Source organism: Mesoplodon mirus (assembly GCF_964341445.2).
Source record: "Mesoplodon mirus genome assembly, chromosome: 16".
Lineage (NCBI taxonomy): Eukaryota > Metazoa > Chordata > Mammalia > Artiodactyla > Ziphiidae > Mesoplodon > Mesoplodon mirus.
Genome location: NC_138992.1, coordinates 38,905,326 through 38,913,099, shown reverse-complemented (window position 1 = coordinate 38,913,099; position 7,774 = coordinate 38,905,326). Strand labels below are relative to the sequence as shown.

Below are 7,774 nucleotides of genomic sequence, written 5' to 3'. Positions count from 1 at the left end.
CATCAGAGCTCACTCTGGGGAGAGTGTGAGCCTAACCTCTTAGGGCCAAAAATATCCCCCAGGCACAAACACAAATGTGGGTTCCATTCCACACTAAGTTGAGGAAACATTATTTTCCTATAATCAGCAAAGTTGTAAGGAAAACAAGCACGAAAAGGCAGTTCTCCAAATAGTGTTGAGCTGTGTACACAACACCTATGGTATTTTCAGCTCAATCTTTCTTGGATCCACAGGGCTATCAAGGGAACTTCCATGTAAGTGCAATATGACCCCCACCTTCTGCCCACAGTCATCTGACCCAGAGGTGGGCACCAGATCCCAATGAGGCCCATCTAGTGTCCTGTCTCTCCTGCTACAGCAGGTTGTTCTGAGGTGAGCACCTGTATCAAACTGTGACAGCAAGACCCACACTGCACATTTGGACTTGGGACTGAAGGAGTTAGATTAGTCTCTTCTCAGTGATGAGGAGGAAAACTCATACCACTGTTTCTGCCACATGGAGAAAGCCAGGCAGCAGCATGAGAGATTGTTCCAGTTGTAAAGGGGTCCCATCTGCATCCCGGCCATTTCTATAGCTGGAGTCTTCCTTAAATTCCCTGAGAGAACCAAGAATGTTTAAAATAAATTCCCTTTTTTTTAATTAAAATGGTTTGAATTTGGTGTCTGGATTTGCAAACAGTGGATTCCTGATTTTAAAAATAAGATTTATCAAACCTGACTGCCACCGAGTGACCGTCTTTATTTTTATGAACTAGAAAAGTGTATCATTCCTCTCAGTCATTGAAACATTCCTCTTTCCCACTCCTTATAGTTTTATTTTTTGCTACACTTGGGGTTAGAAAATCCTTTTTTCAAAATGGCTTCTTGTGAACAGTGATTGCTCTGAGGGTTTATCTAGATAGGACTGTTTCCATATGCACAGTGTTTGATTGATACATGCAGTAAAATATCCAGCACTGTGACTTTTACTGCCAAAATTCTCTTAGAAATGGAAACCAGAACAGCTTTTTTTTAAGATAGGCCATATGCCAAGATTTTTTTCTTCATTTAAGGAAGAATATAGGAAGTAAAATAAATGAAAGAAAAACAAGTCACGGCCCCAAGAATTATGCACTGCTACGCAGCAGCTGCTCCACAGGGACAGAGCGCAAGGCCACCACACAGCATGAGTAAGGTTCACCAGGAAGCTGAGGCATCACCGTCCCTGCCCCAAAGGTGGAGTCCATGAGAATGAGCTTCTCTGTAATGAGAGGAGATGCTGTGTGTGTGCATGTGTGTATGTGTTCAGTCTCTCAATCAATTGGAATTAATAACTAAAAAAGAGAAATTTCTCCCAGGAGATGCATCTACAATTAGTAGAAGCTAATGAAGGCAGTGAGGAGGGGGAGTGGTGGTCTCACTGTCATAAACAGTCAGCCATATCCAGCTTTGGCATAGCTCCTCTTCGATTTTGTTGTCTTGCCTTTTCAGCCTTCATTCTCAATTCAAGTTCAATGTCACTCACATGCACACATGCTACGGGAAAGGAATCCTCTCCTGTGGATTCTTTCATGTTCACAGGAACTCCTGCTGGAAACGTGGTTCTCTTGAAAGGCATACACACGAACAGAATGGAAGTGGCCATTCGTCCCACGCTTTCTGAAATATACCAGGTGCTGAGATTTCCATCTCCATCTTGAATTTGAAGATAGATGTAATTAAAGCTTTCCTCCTACCCTCCCATACACGAGTGCTGTTTAGCTCTTACTGTCTGAGAGTTTCTTGCATACACCTGGAAATAAATATCAGTCCCTGGATACACAGCCATGAAGCCTATGCACCAAGATCTCAGACCCTTTCCCCATTTTTTTCATTTCTTCTGTTCATCCAGAAGATGCTGCTCTTGCTGCAGATGTTGACTGCAACTTCTGGCAGGTGGAATTAATTAATTGTCAATTTGGTCAAAACAAGCAGCCTTACTGTATTTGCTTTAGATTCTTCTCCTTTGTGGTTATTTACAGCAGAGGAAACCATGAAATTAGGCATTGAGGAGCAGTTATTCTATAAAAATGGATAGCCACAGGGCTTCCCTGGTGGTGCAGTGGTTGAGAGTCTGCCTGCCGATGCAGGGGACACGGGTTCGTGCCCCGGTCCAGGAAGATCCCACATGCCACAGAGTGGCTGGGCCCGTGAGCTATGGCTGCTGAGCCTGTGCATCAGGCACCACAATGGGAGAGGCCACAACAGTGAGAGGTCCGCATACCGCAAAAAAATAAATAAATAAAAATTTAAAAATAATAATTTTAGGGCCTCCCTGGTGGCGCAGTGGTTGAGAGTCCGCCTGCCGATGCAGGGGATACGGGTTTGTGCCCCGGTCTGGGGGGATCCCATATGCCGCGGAGCGGCTGGGCCCGTGAGCCATGGCCGCTGGGCCTGCGCGTCCGGAGCCTGTGCTCCGCAACGGGAGAGGCCACAGCAGTGAGAGGCCCGCATACAGCAAAAAGAAAAAAAAAAAAAAAAAAAATAATAATAATAATAATTTTAAATTCTCCACAAGAACTTTTTAATTAACTAAAATTAACTACTATATCAATTAATTAAAATAATTAATTAAGTTAATTTAGTTAATGTTTTACTTTTTTTGTTTTACTTAATCATGGGAGTGGCATCCCATTACCTTTGCCATATTCTGTGGTCTAGAAGCAAGTGCCAGGTCCCACCTACACTCAAGGAGAGGGGATTGTACAAGGTGTAACACCAGCAGGAGGAAATCATGGCACCCTTTACCTCTGCTTCTCTTTGATTTCGCACTGGAGGTCTTAACCAAAGCAATAAGAAACTAAAAAGAATAAGAAGCATAGGGATTAGAAAAATAAAAATAAGATAACCATAATTCACAGAAAACATATTTATATTTAAAACTCAAAGCAATTGATAAGTAAGTTATCAGATTTAATAAGAGAGCTGAGTAAGGGAGCTAGATATAGAATGACATATAAAAATCAATTGCATTTCTTTATACCAATAGCTAACTGTCAGTAAACATTAGTCAAAAAAGGTATGGTGTACAGAGGTAACTTTAAGGAAACAATAAGTTACCTACACACAAAAAAGTCGAAAAAGTGGTGTACACAAACTATATGGAGAAAATTAGAAAACTATTGGAAAACTTTAAGCAAGCCTGAAATAAGTGGAATACCATGTTCAAAGATAGGAAGATCCAATATTGTAAAAATATAAATCTCCCAAATAGTTAATCTATAAAATCAATGGAACATCGATCAAGATTCAACACATTTGTGTATGCATGCATGTGTGTGAGTCCCTGATATGTTGATACATTTCTTTAGCTGTCCTCTCTCAAGGAAAAGGACCAGAATAACCAAGATAATTTTTAAGAGCAAGATAGGAACATTTGTTCTATCCAATATAAAGCGTTAACATAAAGTTATATTTATGATATTTTTATTATATCTATATTATTATAAAATTACATTTATTTATTAATTTTCTGTTAAATTTGTTGTTGTAAAATTATGTTTGTGAATGAAGTGTGTTTTTTGCTGTGAAAATGGACACACCAAGGGACCAGAATAGGAAAGCCAGAAATAGACCATAAATACATGGATTGCAGACCACTGGAGCTGAGCCAATGTTTATTAATAAGGGTAAAAAATATAAAACGGTATTCTTAGCACATGCAGTGCACAAAAGTCAATTCAAGGTCTAACAAATGCTGTACCTATAACACCTAAATGTGAAGAGCAATCTTTTCTTTAATTTTTGGAAGAAAATATAATGTCTTCATTACTTGTAGTAGGGTGATATACAAATATTTTAAATTAAGTTTTCAGACTTCTGTCTAACAAAAGACAGCGCAGACAAAGTTAAAGGACAAGTTACAGTCTGGGAAAAGATATTTGCAACAAAGAATTGCTTCCAGATAGTTTGGGGTGAGGTAGAGGGTAGAATTGACAGATGTGGAGGTGGACTGGTTCTGAAGCACAAGGAAGAGGGCTAAGTAAAATCTATCTCAATTTTCCAGTTGAAGCAACTCAGATTTGTTCCTCCCACTTCTGCACACTATTGTAGAACTTGTATGATAATATTATTGTTTGCTATGAGTCTGTCTTCCCCACTAGACTTGGCATCTTTTAATCTAAGACTCGAGATTTTTAATCCACAGCCTCAATAACAAAGGGGCTACAGTTCTGGAGCCTGAGTTTCTGCCTGGCTCAATCATTTGTTGGCTGTGAGAGCTTATGCAGGTTATTTCATTGCCGTGGCTCCAGTTTGCTCACTTGTGTGATGATGGCATTAATAATAATAATAAAGTCTGCCTCAACGGTCATTATATCAAATGAGTTAATATACATAAAGCATTTAGAACAATGCCTGGACACAAGCATTTGTGGAGTGAATTAACCATACAAGTAACAAGGGCAAACTTTTCTTTACATCTCCCTGAAGGAAGTTAAACTGCACCATTTCAATGGCATTTCACCCACAGCTCAAAACAAATAAGTACCTGACAAATATTTCTTTTCTTTCTTCCATTCCAAAAGTCACCAAAGATGACAAAGATGGTACAAGGTTTTTTCAGAATTTTGAAGAAGAAGTAATAAATAGAGGGGATGGTACCTGGAGTTAGCTAAACTGTAAGGTAAGGGCACACTCCTCCCAACTGCCAATGCTAAATAAGGCTTTTGACTCCAAAGGCAAGGAGTTAAGGTCCAACTACAAAGTTAGAGAGAAGATCATCCTCATTTCTGAAAACAACTAAGTTTGAGGGTTTCCCAAAACCATCCTCAGATTCCATAATTCACTAGAAAGACTCACAGCTCATTGAACGTGATGGCAGCTCTATAGGTTGCTGTTTTCTCCTCCAGTGGACCCGGGCCTGTGCTCCAGCCACCATGTCTAAGGGACCTGCAGTTAGCATTGATCTTGGCACCACCTATTCTTTTTTTTTTTTTTTTTTTGCGGTACGTGGGCCTCTCAGTGCTGTGGCCTCTCCCGTTGCAGAGCACAGGCTCCAGATGCTCAGGCTCAGTGGCCATGGCTCACGGGCCTAGCCGCTCCGCAGCATGTGGGATCTTCCCAGACCAGGGCATGAACCCGTGTTCCCTGCATCGGCAGTCGTACTCTCAACCACTGCTTCACCAAGGAAACCCACCATCTATTCTTGTGTGGGTGTCTTCCAGCACAGAAAGGTGGAAATAATTGCCAGTGATCAGGGGAACTGAACTACACGTAGCTATGTCGCATTTACTGACACCGAATGATCGATCGGTGATGCTGCAAAGAATCAAGTTGCAATGAATCCCACCAACATGGTGTTTGATGCCAAACCCCTCACTGGACGAAGACTTGATGATGCTGTTGTCCAGTCTGATATGAAGCATTGGCCCTTCGTGGTGGTGAATGATGCAGGCAGGCCTAAGGTTCAAGAAGAATACAAGGGGGAGACAAAAAGCTTTTATCCAGAGGAGGTGTCATCCATGGTTTTGACAAAGATGAAGGAAATAGCACAAGCCTTCCTTGGGAAGACTGTTACCAATGCTGTTGTCACAGTACCCACTTACTTTAATGATTCTCAGCCTCAGGCCACCAAAGATGCTGGAACTATTGCTGGGCTCCATGTACTTCGAATCATCAACGAGACAACTGCTGCTGCATATTGCCTATGGCTTAGACAAAAAGGTTGGAGCAGAAAGAAATGTGCTGATCTTTGATTTAGGTGGTGGCACTTTTGATGTGTCAATCCTCACTATTGAGAAGGGAATTTTTGAGGTCAAATCTACAGCTGGAGATACCCACTTAGGTGGAGAAGACTTTGACAACTGGATGGTCAACCATTTTATTACAGAATTCAAGCGCAAGCACGAGAAGGACATCAGTGAGAACAAGAGGGCTGTCCATCGCCTTTGTACTGCTTGTGAGCATGCTAAGCACACTCTCTCTTCCAGCACCCAGGCCAGTATTGAGATTGATTCCCTCTATGAAGGAATCGACTTCTATACCTCAATTACCCGTGCTCGATTTGAAGAACTGAATGCTGACCTGTTCTGTGGCACACTGGACCCTGTGGAGAAAGTCCTTCGGGATGCCAAGCTAGACAAGTCTCAGATCCATGATATTGTCCTGGTGGGTGGTTCAATCCACATCCCCAAGATTCAGAAACTTCTACAGGACTTCTTCAACGGGAAAGAACTGAATAAGAGCATCAACCCTCATGAGGCTGTTGCTTATGGTGCAGCTGTCCAGGCAGCCATTCTATCTGGAGACAAATCTGAAAATGCTCAAGACTTGCTGCTCTTTCCCTTGGAATTGAAACTGCTGGTGGAGTCATGACTGTCCTCATCAAGTGCAACACCACCATTCCCACCAAGAAGACCTTCACAACCTACTCGGACAACCAGCCCAGTGTACTCATTCAGGTTTAGGAAGGTGAGAATGCCATGACCAAAGATAACCTGCTTGGTGAGTTTGAATTCACAGGCATACCTCCTGCCCCCTGTGGTGTTCCTCAGATTGAAGTCACTTTTGATATTGATGCCAATGTCATCCTCAATGTCTCTGCTCTGGATAAGAGCACAGGAAAAGAGAACAGGATTACCATCACTAATGACAAGGGCTGTTTGAGCAAAGAAGACATTGAACGTATGGTTCAGGAAGCAGAGAAGTATAAAGCTGAAGATGAGAAGCAGCGGGATAAGGTGTCTTCGAAGAATTCTCTTGAATCCTATGCTTTCAACATGAAAGCTACTGTTGAGGATGAGAAACTTCAAGGCAAGATTAATGATGAGGACAAACAGAAGATTCTTTTTTTTTTTTTTTTTTTTTTTTTTGCGGTACGTGGGCCTCTCACTGTTGTGGTCTCTCCTGTTGCAGAGCACAGGCTCCGGACACGCAGGCTCAGCAGCCATGGCTTATGGGCCTAGCCGCTCTGCGGCATATGGGATCTTCCTGGACCGGGGCACGACCCCGTGTCCCCTGCATTGGCAGGCAGACTCTCAACCACTGTGCCACCAGGGAAGCCCAAACAGAAGATGCTTGATAAGTGTAATGAAATAATCAATTGACTTGATAAGAACCAGACTGCAGAGAAGGAAGAATCTGAACATCAGCAGAAGGAGCTGGAAAAAGTCTGCAACCCCATCATTACCAAGCTGTACCAGAGCGTAGGAGGCATGCCAGGAGGAATGCCAGGAGGAATGCCCGGGGGCTTCCCTGGTGGTGGAGCTCCACCATCTGGTGGTGCCTCCTCTGGGCCCACCATTGAAGAAGTTGATTAAGCCAGCCTAGCATAGGTTTAGCATTTTTCCACACAACATTGAAGGACCCAAATTTGTAGTAAATTCCATGGCAGTTTTAAAGTTGAGCTGCTGTAGTAAACTGGACATTCTTGATACTTGAACATGGAATGTGTGCACAGGGAAAGGAAATAACATTGCACTTTACAAGCACTGTATTGTAAGTGGAAAATGCAATGTCTTAAATAAAACTGTATTTAAGATGGGCACCATAAAAAAAAAGACTCACAAACTCAATGAAAGCTATTATATCCACAGTTGCATTTACTACAGGGAAAGAATACATTAAAATCAACCAAAAGAAGAGCTGCATAAGGCAGAGTCTAGGAGAGTCCCAATTGTGACATTTCCATTGTCCTCAGGAGGTCCCAGTATTGCTGTGTGACAATACTCACTGAGTGTTGCCACCCTGGAAGCTCAGCTGAGCCTCTGTGTCCAGAACTGTATTGAGGCTTCATTACCTAAGCATAGTTGATTGA

At 42.3% G+C, this 7,774-nt stretch overlaps 1 pseudogene across 1 annotated transcript; it reads left to right on the top strand.

Moving 5' to 3' along the window:
* The first annotated feature begins 1,108 nt into the window (after positions 1 to 1,108).
* On the top strand, positions 1,109 to 7,517 carry LOC309791986 (heat shock cognate 71 kDa protein-like; annotated as a pseudogene). Its single transcript has 3 exons — positions 1,109 to 1,215; positions 5,147 to 6,797; positions 7,029 to 7,517. The product of its transcript is annotated as a heat shock cognate 71 kDa protein-like (transcript).
* The last annotated feature ends 257 nt before the right edge of the window (positions 7,518 to 7,774 follow it).